Source organism: Pelobates fuscus, chromosome 2 (genome assembly GCF_036172605.1).
Source record: "Pelobates fuscus isolate aPelFus1 chromosome 2, aPelFus1.pri, whole genome shotgun sequence".
NCBI lineage: Eukaryota > Metazoa > Chordata > Amphibia > Anura > Pelobatidae > Pelobates > Pelobates fuscus.
Window position 1 is genome coordinate 137446800 of NC_086318.1, and position 24598 is coordinate 137471397.

A 24598-nucleotide genomic window follows, 5' to 3' on the forward strand; every position below is an offset into this window, starting at 1 on the left:
ATAGGTGTGTCGGGTCCTCTAGGAGCTAAGACCTAGATATGTAGGGTGCACATTCCAGTTTTTCAACTTGGAATTTTCACAGCTGGTCATCATGCACCCATGTCCTATTTACCCCCCATCAAACCATATGTTTTTGCAAAGTAGAAACCTTAGGGCAGGGCTTGACAAATTTGCTTGGAATCTAAAAGCCAGCTAGAAAAGTTAGGAGCTGGAGAAATCAACGCCACAAATACAATTCTTAAAGGGACACTGTAGTCACCAGAACCACTATAGCTTAATGTAGTTGTTCTAAAGTCTATATCCTGTCCTTGAATGCTTTTCAATGAAAACACTGACTTTTCAGACAAAAGGCAGTGTTTACATTGCTGCCTGGTGACACCTCTAGCGACAGTCACTGAGACGGCCTCTAGAGGTGCTTCCTGGGCCAGTGTGTCACACTGTGCAGTATCTACGTTAATGTTCACTATAGGGATGCATTGGTTCAAGTTAAATTGGCGCAGTGGCATTTTGCCATGCATGCTCAATAGTTTCCCTATGCTTTCCCATAGGGAAGCATTGGATTGTCTGAGATAGTCAAGATTGATGATCTCGGCCATGGAGGTGGGGGAAAAATGGTAAGTAAAAACACCTTTCCCATGTGATTGTCTGTGTGTCGGTCACTCACTGACTGACACTCACAGACATATAGATACACTCACCGACAAACACTCACAAATAATTACTTTTTTTATTTTAATGTAAATCCACCCAGTATCCCTACCTTTGGAGAGCTGGAGTGGATAGGCTTTCCCTGGGGTCCAGTGGGGCTGCTGTCATCTCCCTGCTCGGCTCCCTCTCACGCACTGTTTAGTGTGCCAAGTCGGAGTGATATTATAACCCGGCATCACTACAAGTCGCGTGAGGAGGCAGAGTGGGAGATTACAGCTCCCTCGCAGCCGCAATAAGTCAGCCACCCGCCTCCCTCAGGTCTCCTTTAGCCACCCGGCCACCCCCAGGTCAGCCACCCGCCTCCCTTAGCGCTCAATGAGCCGGCCACCTATCTCCCTCACTCAGCCGCCTGCCTCAGCCCTCAGTGAGCCAACTACCCGCCTCTGCTCTCAGGCAGCCGGTCACCTGAACAGGCTTCACAAATCCCAAGGGCCAGGACAAATTTCCTAGTCGCTATGGCGACCTGGCACCTGGGTTTGTTGAGCCCTGCCCTAGGGTATTTCAAATGGTGGTATTTTAACACTTTAATACCAGTCTTTGTCAAACTTTTGGGTAGTCATTTTTTTGTTATTTTTCTCTCACATTGTACTTTAGGCATGGATTTTCAGTTCCTGTTATGTGTTACTGACACAGAACACCCCAATATGTGTTCAGCAACATTTCCCGAGTACAACAGTACCACCAATGTACAGGTTTTATGTTTTTTTGCAAACTTACAGAGGTCAAATGTAGGGCTTTTCCATGTTTGCACATTGAAATTTGCCAGATTGGTTTGCTCGGCCTTTGAGACCGTATAGCAGCCCAGGAATGAATATTAACCCCATCATTTGTAAAAGACAACCCACGGTATTCAAAATGGGGTATGTCCAGTCTTTTTTAATAGCCACTTAGTCACAAACCCTGGCCAAAATTAGCAATATTAGTTTTTTTGCATTTTTCACACATAAACTGCCATTTCACTGATATTATCAGTATAATACATTTTACTGCTCTAAAACACTCATATTTGTGTAGAGTAATGTCTCACGAGTACAACAGTACCCCTCAAGTACAGGTTTTACTGGTGATTTCATCGTCGTGATAAGTTTTACTTTTTAAAACATTAATATTTGTGTTCAGCAAAGTCTCCCGAGTATAACAATACCCCCCATGTAAAGGTTTTATGGTGTTTTGGAAAGCTACGGGGTTAAATATAGGGTTTGCTAATTAAATTCTCTGGGTTGTCAGGCAGGTCCCTCAAATTATAATTAATAAAATCAAATAATTATGTAGTTAATAGTTAAATATATATGTAGAATGTGTGTGTGCATATATATATATATATATATATAGATATATATATGTATGTATATATATGTAAAATGTAAAATCCCCACAGGTGGCGGATTGCTGCTCAGTTCGCTTCTACTTTGCTTGACTGGGCTCTCACTCCCAACAAGCTTAGCCATCCTTCTTAAAGCAACCACATGTTGGCTCTATATTCCACACATTTCACGCATCACTAAACACATATCTCGTTATAATCTTGTTCTGTTGTCATTGATCAGTTTTAGTCACTATACACATACTGTAGGTCGCTATTTGCGCTCTGCTGAAGGCTGGCTAATTTTTATTTATTTTTTTCTTCCTTCTCCCCATTGACAGTTTGGTTTGATTATACTGCAGGAGCTTACTTACTTAACCTCATTCTGGGTCAGGTGCATTACACACGAATTCTATGCACCTGCCATACCTGTTCAACAGTTTCTTGAATGCATCTGTCCTACTATTTACTGCCCCAATAACTTTGTGTCAATTTGCGTTAAAACTGCGGTTACTCAAATTTATCAATTTAATAGTCATACTGTTGTATAATATTACATGGGGTCTAATTGCTAGGCTTCGTTAGGGGTCACGTATATGTATTAAAAAAAACTCTGTACATGTTAGTTGTTGGATATGCTGGTAGTACCTATGGTCATAGTATGGCTCACTAATTTTTTTCAGTTGCTTCAACCCTCCCCCCGGGTATAAAACAATCTTTTATGGTCGCTCTCACACTACTTGTTTCTACCAGGTATTCAGGGAAGTTGTGGTCATGGTTATGTTCTCAAACAGGTTATTACCTGGGGCTCCCCTAAGCCGGCCTACTATGTTTCTGTTTTTCAGCTCTCGTTGATTCTCATCCGTTACGGTAGACTCTCTTTAAATGGATTTATTCTCATTCTGAGAGCACATCATATTCAAGTGGCCATCTATTCACCCTGACGTCAGGCATTGACGCTGATATATTGCTTTACATTTAGATCATTCAACAGTATCTGTTATTTGACGAACTGAAACAGGAAACTTATCTTATCCTGTTTCTGCACCCTGTTAAGGTATAACGAGGTTATTTGCGATTTTACTAATAACTAGTATAGTGCATGCTGTCAATTCCTTCCCCTTTTGGTGAAGTTAGCAAGCACTTAACTTCTTATAGGTTAGGTCGCTTATTACAACATCCAAGTCTATATTGTATTCCCTAGTCCCTTGCATATATCACCCCATAGGTATACTGCCCCAGACCAGTTATATCCCGACAGTTCTAACCTCATGAGCAGGTAAGAACAGCATATGTACCCTTTCCAAACAAAGCCATATTCATTCCCTTCCATTGCAAGCTTAGAGGAACTGGCTTCAATGCAATAGTAATCAGTCAATCCGAGGCATTAGCCATTTGAATGGTCTTCCCCACCTCACCACGGAGGTTCAACCCTGGGCCACTTCATAGTCAGAGCCTCAACTAGACTCAACTAGTCATTAGAGAGGGCCTCAACTAACACGGCCATCCGTTTTGTATCTTTTATGTCACCAAGAGGCCTACTCCCCACCACTACATAATGGTTCATTCTGTGTCACACTCATAGATAGCACCTCTCAAATGCCACTTGGCAATTAGCAGGGCCTCACCCTCCCCCAATTAGGTAATTACTTTGCCTTTGGGCATTAGGATAGCAAGCCAGTTCCTATACTTGTTTATGTTGAGAAAGTTAATTCTCCTAGGTCATAGTATATTATTATATTACACAGCATGTCTCAGGAATCTGACATTGGAGAAAATTTAGGTTTTCCGGACTCCCCACCTACGATGGGCACACCAGCCAGACCTACCTCCCCTACGGAGATTCAAGACCCAGCTACCCCGGGTTCACTTCGTTCTTGGACTATCCCAAAAATGTCAGTCAAGCTATGTAGGTGAGGCATCCCTTTCTCAGCTACGGCCAGGAAGGCAGAGTTGTATTGTCTATTGTCAGCTCAGCCAGGCACCCCATGACTGAGTTCCTGCGCTCACAGGAACATTGCTGAGAACTTAGCAGAAATGCATTCCATGATCTCGTCCTTGGTGACATCCATGCACTTGGTCAACCAGAGACTTGAGAAATTGGAAACCCCCACTGCGGGTGCCCCTCCTACTGCTATTGTCTCCCCTGAGTCATTTGCTCCCCACCCAAGCTTGCAGGGTAACGTCACTCTAACTGCTTTCCCCACAGCCACCTCATTACATTATCACTCCTTCACACCTGGTGCCCACTGCTCTGCGTAAAGACATTCTAGACGGGAAAGATGTTAACCTCATGTCTCTGCTTATCGCTTCCCAAGACCTAGAACAAAGCATTCTACTACGGTGACATTTCAGTCAGTCATTCTCAAAGCCAGAGATCCGAGGTTAAACAAAAAACTTTCCATCCCTCAGTTCGTATTGGCTTTTCGGTCTTTATAGGGACGTAATTTGCTCACAGTACCCTCACCATAGAGAGGAGGTGGATCTGTATCTACACAAATTGGTGGATTTAGGGCATAAATACAATGGTCATGCATTCTAAAACTATCATAGATCTTTTTCTGCTAAAGTGGCGGCAGCACTGGCCCAGTTCAACCTTCGTTCGGACTGGAGACCGTTAGATACCAAACTATTCTGTCGCCACTTTGCAGGGCTCAGACCTCCGTCTTGTGCCATTTGTGCTTTCACACTCCACCAATCTGTGTCCCAGAGAAGCCGACTCTCCTACTACTAGCCAGGTCTCATCTGGTAGCTCCAAACCCAAACAACGAGGACTGAAAGATAAATTTGGCAGACCTATCGTGTTCCTCGGTAAAGCACAGATATGTAATAATTTCAACGCTGGCAGTTGCAGCTTCAGCGCTTGCCATCTGTTGCACATCTGTTCCTTGTGCTTCCAAGCTCACGCTAGGTCCATGTGCCCAAATAGGTTGTTCCCCAAAAAATGACACACGGAGAATAATATTGACAACCAAGATTTTCATCCTAAAAAATCACCCCTCACCTCATTTGGTGGAGTTCCTGATTACGGGGTTTTCATGGGGCTTTCATACCGGTATAATCATGCTGCCCGCAGGATCACTGGAATGTCACAACATGCAATCAGCACTTCTCAAATCCAACACTGTAGATTAGCTCTTGTAACAGGAAATCACACAAGGTTTCATGCTAGGTCCATTTTACAATCCCCTGTTTGCAAACTGGCGCACCAATCCAATTGGTATCGCTACTAGTAGATTCACCAATAAAAAGAAATTTCTCATTGACCTCTCCGCTCCACATTCTTCTGTCATTCCCAGCATTAACTCTCTAATTCCTTCACTTTAATTTTCTCTCCATTACAAACAAGCAAGAGGAAAAAAATGGAGGGGGCAATCTGAATCAGTAGGTAGTCCAAAAATTAAAACTTATAGTTTAATACATACTGCTTAAAAGTCCAAAATCAGACACTAAACAACACACACAGCTCACTTTATATATTTGAAATGAAAAAAGGACACTGTTACAAGAACGAAAAAGAAAAAAACAAAATGATTTATATTTACACAGATGAGCTGCTGCGGTCAGCTAAGGAATATATGTAGTTAAATTACTACAATTAGCTCAATAGTGTATGCACATATATAAAAGTATTATATGTAGAAGTTTTATACGATATAGAATGTAAATATTGGGGTTAATGAAGTCAAACGTGATAGAGACTTCACCGGCTGGTAAACTGTCAGGATCGGGACAGGGATCCAACACGCAGAGTACAAAGAGTGGAAAGGTACGTATACCGGGCCTTAGAATGGCCGGACTAACGTACCGAGAGTAAAGAATAGTCAGAGGCAAGCCGAGGTCGAGGGAACGAGAAGACAGATAAGCGAGAGACAAGCCGGGTCAAGGGATAACAGAGAAACAGGGTAGTACAACGAGCCGAGTCAAAACCAATGGAGCAAACTAGAATACCAGAGCACTGAGTGACTAGACAAGCTAGAACCACGACAGGGCAATGAGCTGAAGTAAGGAGTAAGCTTAAATACCCTGGCTCTGGATGGAAATCACGCCTCTGACAAGTACCGATTGGATATCGGACACTTGAGTGACAGATTGCTCGTGCTAGCGTCATGACGTCACGTATTGAGCGTCCTGCTAGAAAAGGACGTGGATTCCTCGCGGCCGGTGTTTAAGTGACTGGATGAACCGCGAGGAACGGAGGAAACAGCTCGCCTGGACGGATACACCACCAAGTCTCTACCTCCCTTAGAGGTAGAGGCCTCAGGTACCCTGACAGTACCCCCCCTCTCAGATACGCCCACCGGGCGGAATGAACCGGGGCGAGATGGGAAGCGAAGGTGAAATGCTCTGCGAAGGCGAGAAGCATGGACGTCCTCCTGAGGTACCCAACTCCTCTCCTCAGGACCATATCCCTTCCAGTTGACCAGATATTGCAATTTTCCCCTTGAAATTCTGGAGTCAATGATGGAGTTGACCTCGTACTCCTCCCGACCCTCCACCTGAACAGGACGAGGCGAGGAGACCTTAGAGGAGAATTTGTTGCAAATGAGGGGTTTCAACAAGGAGACATGAAAAGAGTTAGGAATGCGTAAGGCAGGTGGCAGAGCAAGGCGATACGCAACCGGATTGATACGAGTGAGAACCCTGTAAGGGCCTATGTAACGAGGAGCAAATTTCATGGACGGAACTTTTAGGCGAATATTCTTAGTACTCAACCATACCCTATCCCCAGGAACAAAAACAGGAGCCGCTCTTCTATGTTTGTCAGCGTGTTTCTTGAACAGCGAGGAACTATGTAATAGAATTTGTCGAGTCTGGTCCCATAATTTCTTCAGGTTGGCGACATGATCATCAACCGACGGTATCCCCTGAGAAGAGGAAACCGAAGGAAAAATCGAAGGATGAAAGCCATAGTTCATGAAGAAAGGGCTAGAGCGAGTTGAATCGCAAACAAGGTTATTGTGTGCGAACTCCGCCCAAGGAATCAGACCGACCCAATCGTCCTGGTGTTCGGAAACAAAGCAACGCAGATACTGTTCGATTTTTTGATTAGTACGTTCAGCAGCTCCGTTAGACTGAGGGTGATAGGCAGAGGAAAAGTTCAATTTGATGCCCATTTGAGAACAAAAGGATCTCCAGAAACGTGAGACAAATTGAGAACCTCTATCAGAAACAATCTCTGAAGGGATCCCATGTAGACGAAAAACTTCTCTCGCAAAAATCTCCGCCAATTCAGGAGAAGTCGGAAGTTTAGGTAGTGGCACGAAATGGGCCATCTTGGTAAATCTATCCACCACCGTGAGGATAACAGTCTGTCTTTTGGAAGCAGGCAAATCAACGATAAAGTCAATGGACAAACAGGACCAAGGTTTCTCAGGAATGTCCAAGGGGTGTAACAGGCCACATGGGGATGCATGAGATAGTTTAGTCTTGGCACAAGTCTCACAAGCTGCAACGAACTCCTCAATATCCTTACGAAGTGAAGGCCACCAGAAATCCTTGGATATCAGAGAGTACGTCTTGCGAATACCAGGATGACCAGCTATTTTACTTTCATGAAAACATTGTAAGAGCTCCAGTTGAAGTTCAGGGGGAACAAAGTTTCTTCCCTCAGGAGTGTTTCCGGGAGCTAGATGTTGTGACTTCAAGATCTGGTCAAGTAGCGGGGAATGAATTTTGAGACTGGTATTAGCAATAATATTGCATTTGGGTACAATGGAAGACAAAAGTGGTTCAACTGAAGCAGAGGGTTCATATTGGCGAGATAGCGCATCGGCTTTAGAATTCTTTGACCCAGGTCTGTAAGTCAGAACGTAATTGAAATGGGTAAGAAACAACGACCAACGAGCCTGCCTGGAGGACAGACGCTTGGCCTCTCCGATATAGGACAAGTTTTTGTGGTCAGTCAGGATGGTAACAGGATGTAATGTACCTTCCAATAAATGTCTCCATTCTTTCAAAGCCTTGATAACCGCTAGTAATTCTCTGTCACCAATGTCATACCTGCTTTCAGTACCGGTCAATTTTTTAGAGAAAAATCCACATGGATGTAATGGTTTATCAACACCCAACCTTTGAGATAGAACAGCACCTAAACCAGTCTCTGATGCGTCTACCTCGAGCAAAAATGGCAGAGAAGTGTCAGGGTGAACTAAAATTGGAGCGGAAGCGAAAAGCTCCTTGAGAGTCTTGAACGCAAGGAGAGCTTCAGTAGTCCAATTCTTAGTGTCAGCCCCCTGTTTGGTCATGTTAGTGATGGGTGCAATAATGGAAGAATAGCCCTTAATAAAGCGCCTATAATAATTGGAAAAACCAATAAATCTCTGTATGGCTTTAAGACCTGTGGGTAAAGGCCACTCTAGAATGGATTGGAGCTTATCCGGATCCATCTTAAATCCCTCCCCAGAGATCACATAGCCGAGAAAGGTTACCTGGGTTTGATCAAAGCTACATTTCTCCAACTTGCAGTACAAGCCATGCTGGAGAAGCTTGTGCAAAACCCTCCTGACTTGTTTGTGATGAATCTCAATGTCACTAGAATGAATGAGTATATCATCTAGGTATACAATGACGCACTCTTGCTGAAATTCCCTAAGAACCTCATTAATCAGATCTTGGAATACTGCTGGCGCATTGCATAACCCAAAAGGCATGACAGTATATTCATAGTGGCCATATCGAGTATTGAATGCCGTCATCCATTCATGTCCCTGCTGGATTCTCACCAAGTTATATGCCCCTCTGAGGTCTAACTTGGTGAAAATTGTAGAGCCCTTCAAACGATCGAAGAGTTCGGTGATCAAGGGAATCGGGTAGGCATTTTTAATGGTTATCTTATTCAAGCCTCGATAATCAATACAAGGTCTCAAAGAACCATCTTTCTTTTTAACAAAAAAAAATCCAGCCCCGGCAGGGGAGGAGGACCTCCTGATGAATCCCTTGTCTAAATTTTCGTGAATATATTCCTCTAGGACTGAGTTCTCCTTTATAGATAATGGGTATACATGACCTCTGGGAGGCATGGTACCAGGGAGTAGGTTAATTTTGCAATCAAAGGACCTGTGTGGGGGTAAGGTATCGGCTTTCTTTTTGTCAAATACTGCCTTTAAATCTAGATACTGAGACGGAATTTGTGTCTCTGTAGGATTGTCAGAGGTATTCGATGTATTAGTTAATCCAAGAGGTAAGACCTTCCGCAAGCATTTTTCTTGACAATTCTCTCCCCACGAAACTATCTCCCCTGATTCCCAATTAATAATAGGGTTGTGTCTCCTCAGCCAGGAGTACCCCAGAACTATGGGAATAGACGGAGAAGAAATGAGCATCAAGGATATATCCTCTTTATGCAGGATGCCAACAGTCAAGTTAATCGGTATGGTCTCATGAAAAATAACAGGCTCAAGTAACGGTCTACCATCGATGGCCTCAACAGCCAGAGGTGTCTCTTTTAACTGGGATGGAATAGCATGCTTGGCAGCAAAACCCTGATCTATAAAGCTCTCAGCAGCTCCAGAATCGATTAGTGCCATAGTCTTAACTACTCCCTTCTCCCACTTTAAAGAAACGGGTAACACAAGCCTGAGCTCCTTGTAGTTGTGAATAGAGGACAAAGTAGAAACACCCAAGGCCTGTCCTCTAGAGGAACTTAGGTGCGAGCGTTTCCCGAACGATTGGGACAATTTAGGCGTAAATGACCCCTGACTCCACAATACATACATAAACCCTCCCTTCTCCTGTACTGTTTCTCCCTTTCAGTGAGATGAGTACTGCCTATCTGCATAGGTTCAGGAATACGTAAGTCTTCGAACTCAGAGATTTGAAAGGTAGGCGCTAGTTTAAAGGAGGGTCTACGGGTCCTATCTCGAGTGTTCTGCCTCTCTCTTAAGCGTTCATCAATACGAGATATAAAAGAAATTAAATCCTCCAAATTTTCAGGGAGTTCTCTAGTAGCGACCTCGTCAAGAATTACATCTGATAACCCATTCAGAAACACATCTATATAAGCCTGTTCGTTCCACTTAACTTCTGCCGCCAAGGATCTGAACTCTAGTGCATAATCCACAAGTGTTCGATTGTCCTGTTTAAGGCGCAACATTAATCTAGCTGCATTGACCTTTCTGCCAGGAGGGTCAAAAGTTCTTCTAAACGCAGCTACAAAGGCATTATAATTATAGACGAGTGGATTATCATTCTCCCATAAAGGATTGGCCCATCTCAAAGCTTTTTCAATGAGCAGAGTAATAATAAATCCAACCTTTGCTCTATCTGTAGGATAAGAGCGGGGTTGTAGTTCGAAATGGATGCTAATCTGGTTTAGAAAGCCACGACACTTCTCCGGTGACCCGCCATAACGTACTGGTGGGGTAATACGGGAAGAAGCACCTACAGTGGCTACCTCTAGACCTGAGACTGCAGGAGAGATAGAAGGAGTACGTGTCTCCTCAGGTGGATTACTAGCACGAGACAAAAGTGCCTGTAGTGCCAAAGCCATCTGATCCATCCTATGTTCCATGGCGTCAAACCTGGGATCCGAAGAACCAGGCTGACTGTTTGTACCTGCAGGATCCATTGGCCCTGTCGTAATGTCAGGATCGGGACAGGGATCCAACACGCAGAGTACAAAGAGTGGAAAGGTACGTATACCGGGCCTTAGAATGGCCGGACTAACGTACCGAGAGTAAAGAATAGTCAGAGGCAAGCCGAGGTCGAGGGAACGAGAAGACAGATAAGCGAGAGACAAGCCGGGTCAAGGGATAACAGAGAAACAGGGTAGTACAACGAGCCGAGTCAAAACCAATGGAGCAAACTAGAATACCAGAGCACTGAGTGACTAGACAAGCTAGAACCACGACAGGGCAATGAGCTGAAGTAAGGAGTAAGCTTAAATACCCTGGCTCTGGATGGAAATCACGCCTCTGACAAGTACCGATTGGATATCGGACACTTGAGTGACAGATTGCTCGTGCTAGCGTCATGACGTCACGTATTGAGCGTCCTGCTAGAAAAGGACGTGGATTCCTCGCGGCCGGTGTTTAAGTGACTGGATGAACCGCGAGGAACGGAGGAAACAGCTCGCCTGGACGGATACACCACCAAGTCTCTACCTCCCTTAGAGGTAGAGGCCTCAGGTACCCTGACATAAACACAGAAGAGTACATATTGTGAAAATTGTATTGGTAAATTATCCGGTAAAATTAGGTACTCCATAAAAATTTGAATATTACGTTGGGGCACCCAGAAATAGTATTGTGAATATTCACTTGACTTCGTATTAGCCCTAGGGCAGACAAGTGTTAGAGAAAAACTATTCAATTTCAGATAATATCCCATGCAGTGGTGTATGAGGATTTCATTCAGGTTAAGGTTAAATTTTTAACCATCCAAACATGTTTGATAACAATGTGGCTAATACACCGGATTAATTCTTCGTTGCAATTTAGGTTTTTATGATTCTAATGCTACAATGCTGTAATGAAATAATCAGGTTTAAGTGCTTAAGAGGAATATGTAGTGAATAGTAATAATCCTTTTATATCACAGTCACAAAAGATCTATTTCTCAACTTGATAGTGAAATCATTATAGGTAATGTGGGACTCAGTAGGTGTCCTACTGAACAGCAAGGAGATTAACTCCTACAGTGCTAGACTCGCTTGGAAATGATATTGACTCGTTAGTTATTGTAGCATCTATACATTCAGCATTGGGGGATTTCAGATTCCTATAATTGACCCCCAGCTTCTCTTGCCATAAGGGGTAATTCATAATTCGGCTGCCAGGATAGATATGATTTTGGGTAATCTAAATCTAGTACAGGCGATCTCCACAATTTCCATTGTTGAAAATACCTGGTCTGACCATGATATGGTAATTGCAGATTTGGTGGTAACTAATATGAGACCCCCTCCGGTTTGGACACTGGCAGACTATCTGTTAAAAAATAAAGCAAATGTAGAACATATAGAGAAGTTAATTGATCTTTTTATCAAGGAGAGTACATCTGAGGAGTTATCCAAGGAATGCCTATGGTGCTCTTGTAAAGTAGTTATTAGGGGACACTGGATTCAATTAGCAAGCCATCAAAAAAGGAATATAGACAATATTTTGTCCGATCTCTATATTGAATTTTACAATCTTTCTAAAGCTAATAAACAATCTTATTCCGAGGAGAGAGCATCATCCATTAAAATCTGCCAAGAAAAGATAAATGTCCAGATTAAGAACAGGATAGAACGTAATCTAAATAAGTTCAATATTAACCCCTTAAGGACACATGACGTGTGTGACACGTCATGATTCCCTTTTATTCCAGAAGTTTGGTCCTTAAGGGGTTAAATACTATTACAAGAACAATCGTGTTGACTCATTGTTAACAAATAAGTTAAAGAAAAAGATGACTGATCAAAAGATCTCCAAATTAGGAGATGGAATAAATTATATCTATAAACCAGATGAAATTGCCAGTAAATTTAGATATTTTTATGAAAAATTATATAATTTGAATAAGTCTCCTGACCTCGGCATGTTGGAGAATTACTTGAGAAAATCTAATTTATCAAAATTATCTTATGACCAGAAGGAAAGGCTTAATAGAAGTGTATCTCAGAATGAAGTCGATTTAGCAATTGATAGGCTCGTTAATAGTAAAGCTCCCGGTCCAGATGGGTATACGAACTTGTTCTTTAAGGTTTTCAAAAAACAATTACTCCCGCTGTTAACTGATACCTTTAACGAAATGGCGATCAAAGGGTCGGCCTCCTTGCATTTATTAAAGGCACATATTACTCAGATTTTGAAGCAAGGTAAAATCCCCTATGAAGTGAGTAATTATCGTCCTATTTCTTTGGTTAATATCGATGTTAAACTTTATGCCGCAATTTTAGCGGAATGATTAAAAATAGTATTGCCATCACTCATTCATCGGGACCAGATAGGCTTTTTGCTGGGTAGGCACTCCTCTAATAACACGCATAGGGTCCTAGATCTACTGGAGTGGGCTCGGACTGAGGGAACCCCCCTCCTGACCCTGTCGGTGGATGCAGAAAAGGCCTTTGACAGGGTCGGATGGGGGTTCTTGAGGAGAACTCTATCGCAGTTTGGCTTCGAAGGGTGGTTTATGGGTGCGGTAGGAGCCATATATTCAAATCCTTCAGCCCCGCATAGTAGCACGTGATTTATGCTCTGAATGGTTCAGTATTAATAATGGGACAAGACAGGGGTGTCCTCTTTCCCCCCTATTATATGTTTTATCAATAGAACCTCTGGCCAATAACATCAGACAAAATGTTAGGATCAAAGGATTGGGAACTCAGGATGACGAATGGAAGATATGTTTGTATGCAGACGATATCCTAATTTCTATTACTGATCCACATGTCTCTCTTCCACATTTAATGCAAGAATTTGATAATTATAGTAGTGTCTCAAATTACAGCTTGAATATTATTATTATTATTATTATTTTATTATTATTTTATTATTTATATAGCGCCAACAAATTCCGTAGCGCTGTACAATGGGTGGACTAACAGACACATAATTGAGATCAGACCACTGGACGTACAGGAACAGAGGGGGTTGAGGGCCCTGCTCAATGGGCTTACATGCTAGAGGGAGTGGGGTAAAGTGACACAAACGGGTTAAAGTAGGGGAATTAAATAGTTTGTTAGAGAAGGGTTTATTGAGTGCTTGGTAGGTCATTTTTGACAGTTGCAGGAAAGGAGTCATGGGGTGGGGGATGAGAAGCCTGCTGACAGTTTAATTGATACGCTTTAACGAAGAAGTGAGTTTTCAAAGATTTTTTGAAGGAGTGGAGGCTGGGTGAAAGTCTGATTGAGGAGGGAAGGGAGTTCCACAGAATAGGTGCAGCCCTAGAGAAGTCTTGAAGGCGAGCGTCAGAGGTGGGGATCCGGGCAGAGGATAGGCGTAGGTCTTGGGATGAGCGCAGGGGTCTTGACGGGACATACTTGTGTATGAGGGAGGATAGGTATGTTGGAGCAGCATTATGTAGGGATTTGTAAGCAAGTGCCAGAATTTTGAATTGGGCCCTATATCTAACTGGAAGCCAATGCATGGACTGACAGAGCGTGGAGGCGTGGGAGGTGCGACCGGACAGGAAAATAAGCCTCGCAGCCGCGTTCATTACAGCTTGCAGCGGTGCAAGCTGGGAACATGTAAGACCGGTCAGAAGGGGATTGCAGTAGTCGAGGCAAGAGAGAACAACAGCATGAACCAATATCTTAGCCGCGTCCGGCGTTAGATATGGGCGGATGCGCGCTATGTTCTTGAGTTGGAAGCGACAGGATTTGACTATCGATTGGACATGGGGAGTAAAAGAGAGGTCAGAATCGAAAAGAACCCCTAGGCAGCGAGCCTGTGAGGTAGAGGTGATAGTAGCGCCGTTGACTTGGATGGAGACAACAGGAGTAGCAGCACTTGAGGGAGGAAAAACTAGAAGTTCTGTTTTGGACAGGTTGAGTTTAAGGAAGTGAGCAGCCATCCAGTTGGAAATAGCAGAGAGGCAGTCAGAAACACGAGTCAAGGTGGGCGGAGAGAGATCAGGGGAGGACAGGTAGATTTGCGTGTCATCTGCATATAAATGATATTGGAAACCAAAGGAGCTGATGAGTTTACCAAGGGAGGCAGTATAGATAGAGAACAATAGGGGGCCGCGGACAGATCCTTGGGGGACGCCGACAGAGAGGGGTTGGTGAGAAGAGGCAGAACCAGAGAAAGAAACACTGAAAGAGCGCTGGGAGAGGTATATATGAATAAAACAACAGCTATGTCTATTAATATACAAAAAGAAAAACCAGCTTCCTTAAAGAAAGATTTTAATTTTAAATGGACGGAAAAAGAGTTTACATACCTGGGGGTGACTATCTCTGCAGATATAAGGCGGACCATGGAAATTAATTTTTTGAAATTGTTAAAAGAGACCAACGTCTTATTAAAAGAATGGAGAGTGCATGGAATTTCCTGGTGGGGAAGGATTAACACCATTAAAGCCTATATAATCCCTAAATGGGCTTACGTATTTGGTATGCTCCCTCTCTCGATCTCTAGCCATTGGTTAAATATTCTACAAAGTAGTATTACATCTTATATCTGGAGAGGGAAGAGACCAAGAATCAATACATATACTCTATCAAGGAAGGCCCAACAGGGGGGATTGGGCTACCCCTTAATTATTCAAATATATCAGGCCAATATGCTGGTCCATGCTAGTAATTTACAATTAAGTGATTCCAAACACCAAGCTTGGTACAAGATTGAGTCAGCTAGAATTGGACTAGATAATCTGGAGCTTCTCCTATGGAGAGAAGCAAGCCAGAATAAGCAAATGGTCGAGATCACATCCCAATCTCCCCTGTCTTTTGTGGGGATATTTATGGGATAATAATAGTAAACATGTGAGAATTGCCCACTATTTCAATTCTCTAGATCTAGAAGATCGTTATCATGTAAGTGAAATGTATTCCATACAAATAAAAATCACAATTTGTTATAAAAATAGATACAATTTGGGGGCGGAGCCTGAACGCCGATGAAGACGGACGTGTGAATCCTGAGCTCCCTCAACCCGAGCACACAATCAGCCAACATCAGCGATAAAACTCAACCATCCGCTCCTAAAAACGAGCAATATACAACGCCGACACTGCCTCCTCCACATCCGCACCATGGGCGGCAATAAAAAACGGAGGGAACATACTCCGTCGGTGGCCACGCTTTTCCGCGCCTCGGAACAGGGGTGGCCATCTTTGGCCCAATCCACACAACGATCCGACTCAGAATCGGACGACAGCGATGTCCCTGGAGACCCTACAGCTCCCATCACGATGGGCAACCTGCGACAACTCCTTAGGGAAACATCTGAAGACATCAAGGCCCACACAGCAGCGGAACTCGAAAAGCAAATGGCGGGCCTCAGAACAGACATAGACGCCCTGGCTGAGCGCACCACACAGGCCGAAACCAACATTTCAGGCCTGACAGCAGCTACTAAATCTCATGACCACAAACTACTTCTCATGCAGGACAGAATAGTCCAACTGGAGGATGGCTTGGAAGACCTCAACAACAGATCTCGCCGGAGTAACATTAGAATCCGGGGCCTACCAGAAACGGTCACCACGGAAGCCATCCTTCCAGCCGTTCAGGAAATCTTCTCCAAACTTTGGCCAGAAGCCTCTACCAGCGATCTCCAGATTGAGAGAGCACACCGAGCACTACGACCTCCCACACCGACCCTAACTAGGGATGTAATCGTGAAACTGCTCCTATTCACCACGAAAGAAAAACTGATGGCCGCCGCCCGCACGAAGCCACCAGTATACCAGGGACACCAACTACAACTGTTCCAGGATTTGGCACCTGTCACCTTGCGCAAAAGAAGAGAACTCAAACCCCTCACGACTGCGCTGGCACAAAATGGCTGGAAATACATGTGGGGCCACCCCTTTAAATTAATGGTCCGAAAAGAGAATCACTCCTACACCCTCCATTACCCTGCAGACATGCTGGACTTCGCCGAACACATCGGGGTGCCACTTACCCACACAACGGCTCCTACTACCAGAGACACGTCACGACCATCTCGCCAAGCAATCGGAGAAGACACCATAGCACAACGCCAGTCCCAGAGAAACCGGTCGATGCAGACACCCAAGAAATGAACGGACCAACACTCGTAAAAAAAAAGAGACCGGGGACACTGGAACCTTTACTTGGACTAACCTTCATACAGGACTGCAGAACAGGTTTAACCCTATTGTATTACCCCCCCAGTACCTGATCCCCCCTCCCCCCCCCAACCCCCGCTCACCTGAGCCCCCAGCCCCACTGGGGACATTCACCGGCAACAGGGAGCCAACCCTCAACCCGGCGGAGACTACCCAAGGGGCCCTAACCACTCCAGCCCTACACGTTATCTACCCCATCCGGCTAAGAATAGGCCGTAAACAAGATCCCCAAGACAGGCCAAGGAGAGAACACCCCCCCTCCCCCCCCCCCACCCTTCCTCCCCACCTTCTTAAGCAGCCAGAAGGCCTAATCAAGAACAGCCCGAACACCCCCCCCTCTGCTACCCCATGATTCACCGGGGATACCCTTCCACCTACGCCCAGATCGGCCTGGGCCGTATACCCGCTAGACCCCCAACGAAAACATTGAGGTAACGGAGACCAACAGAACCTGGGCTCCAGCGATACACAGATACTGTTTTTATGTTCTGTAACGGTTTTTCTATTGAATCTTACGTATTACATGCATGCTATAAATAATAACTTACCACGGGCCGCCTGCCAAACCCTTGGTATAAGTAATAGTAAATGTAATTTATGCGAACTGTACAGGGTTAATGGGGACTCAGAGACGCATGACATATAGCTGGGATAACATAAGACAAGGAACAAAAGGCCTGACGCATACTGAGAGTATCAGCACACAGAGAAACAGACACAGGTTGTTTCCCCCGACGACTTCTTACAACGCCATGACCTCACCCAGGGCAACCACATCACCCCAGAGAACCTCAGACAAACGAAAACTAACCGAGCCCCCACTAAACATACCCGGGAAATGGAGGCTTGCATTCAGGGAAACACTTGCCCCATACCTACAGCCCGACCATCTTTGAGCTTTACAGACCCCTAAAAACTAAACCACAGGACTGGGAGATAGCACACACCCTAACAGAACGGAATAGCAAAGCCACCCGCACTAGCCAGACGAGACACGACCACTCCCTCTAACCACACTAGGGATCTTGAAACAAACAGACCAGGGGAAAACAAAGTAATACATATTGTTATATCTTATTTTAAGTTGAAATGTTGAAATGTTGTAATGTTGAAATGTTATAACTGTCCTCTTATACAACTGCCGTAACACAGGAACCGGCGCTGACCCACACATCCCACTGGCCAACTACCCACCGCGGAAGGGGGACCGCTTGACCTCCCGCACACACCACTAGAAACAGCACCTATCCTTAAAGGAGAGGAATACCGCATGGAGGCGTAATACAAACCCGCCAAGTAAGCAACACTACTGTCCCCTCCACGACCGAAACACCTCACACCCAGAAGTATACCCCTAACTGCATCACTCTCCCCCCCATAGAAACCTCGTTCCCCTTGTGGAAAAACGGATACTCACCTCTGATGTAGAGACCCGTCCCCTCCACCCAACTCACAACCCCCCCACAGACCGCACAGACAGAAGCCTGTGACCCAAAGAGACATAGGCCCTACAATACCACTGATACATCCTATCCCCCCCCCCCCCCACAATAGGCCCAGATCACAATGGCTCTCAACAAAGGCGCACCTAGACCACCAGGAAGCCTCACCACAGACGGAACACATACCGACCCAACGCAAAAGAGAAACTATGCAAAAGAGGAACACAGCTGGCACACATAGACCCATGGCACACCCGATCAGAGATAACAAGACAAACAAAACTCCATCTAGAACCATAGGATAACGACCATAACCATACGCTATTGCTCATTTCCACTTCACAACTAAACGAACATGCTCACCGTAAACTTACGTGCTCGGGGGAAGGAAGGCACGTAATTCACCGATCTTCTAGACCCCCACCACCTCTAAATCCGGCACCAACACCCCACCCTTGACTTCCCATTGCCTTGGTAAGGCAAGGAGACTCGCTCCGCTCCCAACATTCCTGGCAAATAACCCGTAAGACCAGGACTACCAGACATACCCACCATATTCACACACCGCTGATTAACACTCCCACCCACACCAGACACGACACCACACCCCAACACCACAACGCCCATCTTATCCCCCTCACCCTCACGACTCGCACAGCCCACCCGCCTGGTCTTCATACACATAAAATAGGAACGCTATACTCCTAACAAAGCTAAGAGGTAAGAAAGAACGGATATGGCACCACCATTGTCATGCGTATCAATCAATTGTAAAGGCCTCAACAACCCACTCAAAAGACACCAAACGATGCGCTGGGCGAGCAGAACCCGCGCACAAATCATCCTCCTGCAGGAAACTCACTTCCAGCAAAATAAGACGTTCCCACTGCTAAACCGAAACTTTAACAGATACTTTTTGGCAAACTCGCCGAATAGCAAACAAAACGGGGTGACGATCCTAATCCACAAGGCATGCCCCTTCATAACCGACAAGACAATTGCTGATCCCCAAGGGAGGTATATAACAGTAGCTGGAAAAATGGGCCCCCAGAAAATTGCATTCACTTCGATATACGCCCCTACTGTCCCCTCAGCCTCTTTCTGGCAGGCTCTACAAGCACACGTAGCAATATTCTCCTCACACCACCACATCATAGGAGGGGATTGTAACGCCTCACCTTCTCCAGTAATAGACAGGCACAGAACAGGCCTACACCCACAAAACCGCGGACAAACAACACAATCTGACAAATTACTTCAAAACTTCCTCGCACGTACCCGCCTGGTAGACGTATGGAGGATCCAACACCCGAATACGCGGGATTACACATTTTACTCCCACCCTCACCGATCCCACTCACGCATTGACTTATTCCTGACATCCCTATCCACTCTACCTCTGATCACAAACACCTCGATAGGATCAATCACATGGTCAGACCACACTGAAATTTCACTCACTCTGACCCCACCACTCACCACCCGCCAATGGTCCTGGCGCCTAAACCCTAAACTACTCCATGACCCCACAATCAGAGACACCACGTCTACAGCCATCGTGGATTACTTCACTCTAAATACACACTCGGTTACCTCACCGGGAATCCTATGGGCGGCACATAAAACAGTGATTAGGGGCACCCTAATAAGTCAGGCCGCTCACCATAAAAAACAACGCTTAGCAAAGTTAGAAAGCAATCTAAAAGAACTCCGCCAACTAGAAAATGACTTCAAAATTCAACCCACACCGGACTTATTGGCCAAAATACAACTACACCAAACTGCGATAAAAGATTTTATGTCCACAGATACCACCAAAGCCCTCCAATGGACCCGCCAACTTTTCTACGAAAAGTCCAATAAAGCAGATACACTACTCGCCCACAAACTCAAAAGTAGAACAGCCCGCAAAAACATCACCAAAATTAGGTCAAAAGATGGAACACCACAAGAATTACCAGATAAAATAGCCACTGTATTCCAAGAATACTTTACAGATGTCATGCCTTAACTATAATATCCCCTTACTTCCTGGTTCCACGGAGCTTAGCCACACCTCTTCATGACTCGGTCTCCCTATTTAATCTGACCGCACCAGCTGATCGAGGCTGGATTAATGAACTACGTTCTGTACTCACGAACCGGCTGCAACTTAGTTGTGAAATCCTGCTGTTACCGGACCGGAATAGAAGACTTCAAGTTCCCTTCGCCTCTCCTCATCCACGGCTAAAGCTGAACTCTATCCATGCAGGATAATCTGCCTCTGAGGAATCTCGGGAACCAGTGTTCTATAAGCCGGAAGCTAAGTAAAACTTCTCTGATAAACGTTGCATCTAAAGCTGTTATTTCCTGTCTCCAAAGTCCTTCGTTAAAGCCAACCGTTACAGCTAACTTCAACACATACTTGTCTCAGTTAGCTGCATCTATCTTTCTTCAGTTAAAGTCTATGGAACAGCTATTGTAACTTCTTATCATCTAATTAACTAATACTACTAAAGGACTCTTGCTGCTTCAGTTCCGTTTACTCCTTAAAGCTACAGTGCATGTAACTGTGGACTTCATTTATCATTTATTACTTAATGCTACAGTACCTGTATATTGGAATTAAAGTCAATACCAATTACTTCTAATAAATATTCGAACTATAAGAAATCTGCAGTTGTGTTCCTTCATATGAAATGTTTAAACGTGACAACAGACCTATATGGCCATAGCCCCCAACACAGACATGACCCCGCCCCCCTGACAACTAAAATCAACAAATACCTAGACTCACTCACCCTACCCTCGCTAACACCAGAAGGAGCCCACAGGCTGTCAACGGAAATCACACCGGAAGAAATAGCAAATGCACTAAAAACTCTCAAACCCAACAAATGCCCAGGCCCGGATGGGTTCACAGGCCTCTACTACAAGACCTTTGCGACAGCACTTATCCCACAACTAAGCAAACTCTTCAACTCACTTATGAAAGGAGACCCCATCCCTCCCGACATGCTACGAGCAAACATATGCCTCCTACCAAAACCTGGAAAATCCCACCTCGACCCCGGACACTTTAGACCAATCTCCCTACTAAATGTTGACATAAAACTATTTACAAAAGTAATGGCCGAGAGATTGAACCCCTTGCTCCCCCTCCTCATCCACCCGGACCAAGTGGGATTTATCCCACACAGACAAGCCAGCGACAACACCCGACGCACCTTTGACCTCATCTGGTACGCAAACCACAGACGCCTCCCAACCCTCCTTCTATCCCTCGACGCAGAAAAAGCCTTCGACAGATTACTCTGGCCCTTCCTTTTTGCAACACTTCAGAAATTCGGCTTCCCAACACCTTTCATTGACGCATTAGGATCCATTTACTCATCCCCTACAGCAACCCTCCTCCTGCACTCAACCACACCCCACTCCTTTCCCATTAAGAACGGCACACGACAAGGATGCCCACTATCCCCAATACTGTTTGCCCTTTCGCTCGAACCACTCCTCCAGACCCTCAGACATCACCAAGAAATACAGGGAATTACCATTAGGGAGGAAACATATAAGATCGCAGCATATGCGGACGATGTTCTCCTCACAATTACGGACCCACAACACTCCCTCCCACCCTTGTCAATTGAACTAGCAAAATACGCAGAAGTCTCGGGCTACAAACTTAATCTTGAAAAAACAGAAGCCCTTCCGATCCAGGTAGACGAACCTACACTCTAGACACTCCAATTGCGGCACCCATTCACCTACCAGCAAACAGCTATCAAATACCTGGGCATCACACTCCCAACAGACCTCACACAAACCTACAATCTGAACTTCACGCCCCTGATCGAGACCGCCTCACAAGACCTTGAAAAATTGAATAACATGGCAATCTCATGGATAGGCAGGATGACATCCATCAAAATGAACCTCCTCTCTCGGTTCTTATACCTTTTTCAAACGCTCCCAATTCCGATCAATGCCTCGGACTTCAAAAAATTGCAAACTAAGATAGACAAATTCATATGGGCCGGGAAAAGGGCAAGGATTGCTCGCAGAACTTTATATGTCCCTAACAAACAGGGAGGACTAGGACTCCCCAATCTCACCCAGTATTACCAATCAGCCCAACTGACACAAACGATCCAAATCCATGCCACCCCAGGTGCTAAAAGGTGGGTAGATCTGAAACATAACATATTCGGCTCAGACTTCCCCTCCCTACAAATATGGCTCCCAAAAGATGCCAGGCCACCGACCCCCCCCCCCACCTCCCCAGCAATACTAACTATGATCAAAACTTGGGACAAAGTAACCGAAAAGCACAAACTTATCTCACGCCCCTCTCCATTAATGCCCATTCTCAGGAACACAAACTTCACACCTGGCATGTCCCGGAGGGACTTCGCCCATTTCGAAGACAATAACCTGACGCGCATCCACCACTTCTACAAAAACCAAAACATCATACCCTTTACAGACCTCCCCCAACAAACCCCCCTCATAACTAGAGACTTGTTCAGATATCTACAAATCCGTAGCTATATAGAGACCCCACACATACGACAAGCAAGCAACACCCCGCTCACGCCACTAGAAAGAACATGCATAAACCACCCACTCCAAAAGGGACAAATATCGAAAATATACTCCCTACTGAGTAGACACACACGAGAAGGCTCTATGCCGTATATGGCAGCCTGGGAACGTGATCTAGGCCCCACGAGGGAACAAAGCGACTGGACGGACATTGGGAAGCCACTGCAACGATATCCATCTGTGTCAATCACAAAGAACAAGCTTATAAAACCCTTTTCAGATGGTACCTCACCCCGTTACTGTCAGGGTCTTACCTGAGTTGGGAGTCTGTAGCGCAGATATGTTGCTCACCCTTGCAGATAGCCACAGGCTGAGGTGGTCAGGTAAGAATTCACCTGGCCTGTGGGTCTGTGCACGGGGGCTGTGCAGGATAAAGTACCAATACGCAGTACAGGCAAGGACTGAACCAGCAGGATAGTCGTGGGATAGCCGAGGTCAAAGGATGCCAGAGGTCAGGAACAACGAGTCAAAAGCCGGGGTCAATAATACGAAGTAGATAAACAGGAACACTGGTACAAAACAGGAACACAAGATCAAAGACTTGACACTGAGCACAGGGCGAGGCTGGGTTTAAATACCCTGCTGATGACCGATCAGAGTCAGGTGAGACACAGCCAAGTCAAGGTGCGGCCCCCGGTGTAGTAGCCATGCCAGGATGAACAGGACCGGAATCAGTAGTCTCTGTGTAAAGCTGCTGTGGCTCAGAGGCAGAAAGCAGGACTAGGACTGATAAGTTCCCCGGTTCAAGTCCCCTGTTGGGAACTCCTAGAGCGACCACGTCTGGCTGTCTGTCTAACAGGTGAGAACCGTGACAGTACCCCCCCCTTTAAAAACGACCTCTGGGCGTAAGTAGGTTCTCCATCAAAATAATACACCTCTCCAGGGTCACTATCAGAATCCAGTGAATCCCCATAGTCGAAGTCCTCAGTGTGGAATCCCTTAATTGCTTGGGATTTCCCAGTACCAGCTTCTGGTACGGCTGAAGAACTGTCCAGGTTTTTTAGGTTCCGGGTACAGGTGGCAAGCACTTCCACAACTTCGGCAGGAACAGTGTTCGTAGCTAACAATGCTTTTTCGAACATTTCAAGGTCTTCTTTACGGACCGTAGTGCCATTAGAAGCAATGGCACAATCCACAGGTAAATCCTTTTCAGGTGGGCAGGAAGTAGTGGTGGTACCACAGGAAGTAACTTCGTCAGTAGATGCAGGCGGCTCTGGAGCAGGGGGTGTAGTTTTTCCCATTGAAGCCAAGCATGGGCAAGAATAACGGCTCCCATGTAGCTTTTTAGGCTGGTATGCGGTGTACACAGGACGAAGGAAATTAGTACCCAGTCGGAGAGCTGGAGGTCTAGGAGGGCGAACAGGACAAAGCGTGATGAAATGCCCTTTTTCTCCACAGTAATAACACAGGCCATGGTTTCTCCTTCGGTCCCTTTCCCTGGGTGTCACTTTGCAGTGGACAAGTCCTAATAGCATAGGTTCCTCAGGGTCAAGTGGAACACAGGATACCTCTGGAGTTTTCCTGGGAACTGGATCATAAGGGGGCATCACTGGGGTGTAGTGATGGTACTCGGTTCCTTGGTTACGAAGACTCCGCAATTTTTTAGTACGTGGAGCTGGCTTGGGCATAGTGGTCTTGCATTGTGAGTCCATAGCAGTACAAAAGGATTCCCAACTGACAAGGACAGGACTCTTCGTCTGCAACATTTGGTGAGCCCAAACTTTGATGTGACCAGACAACAGGTTGATAGCCGCTCTGACCCTGATGAATTCTGTGGCATATGTACGAGGCTTTAAAGAAAACAACACCTCACAATCC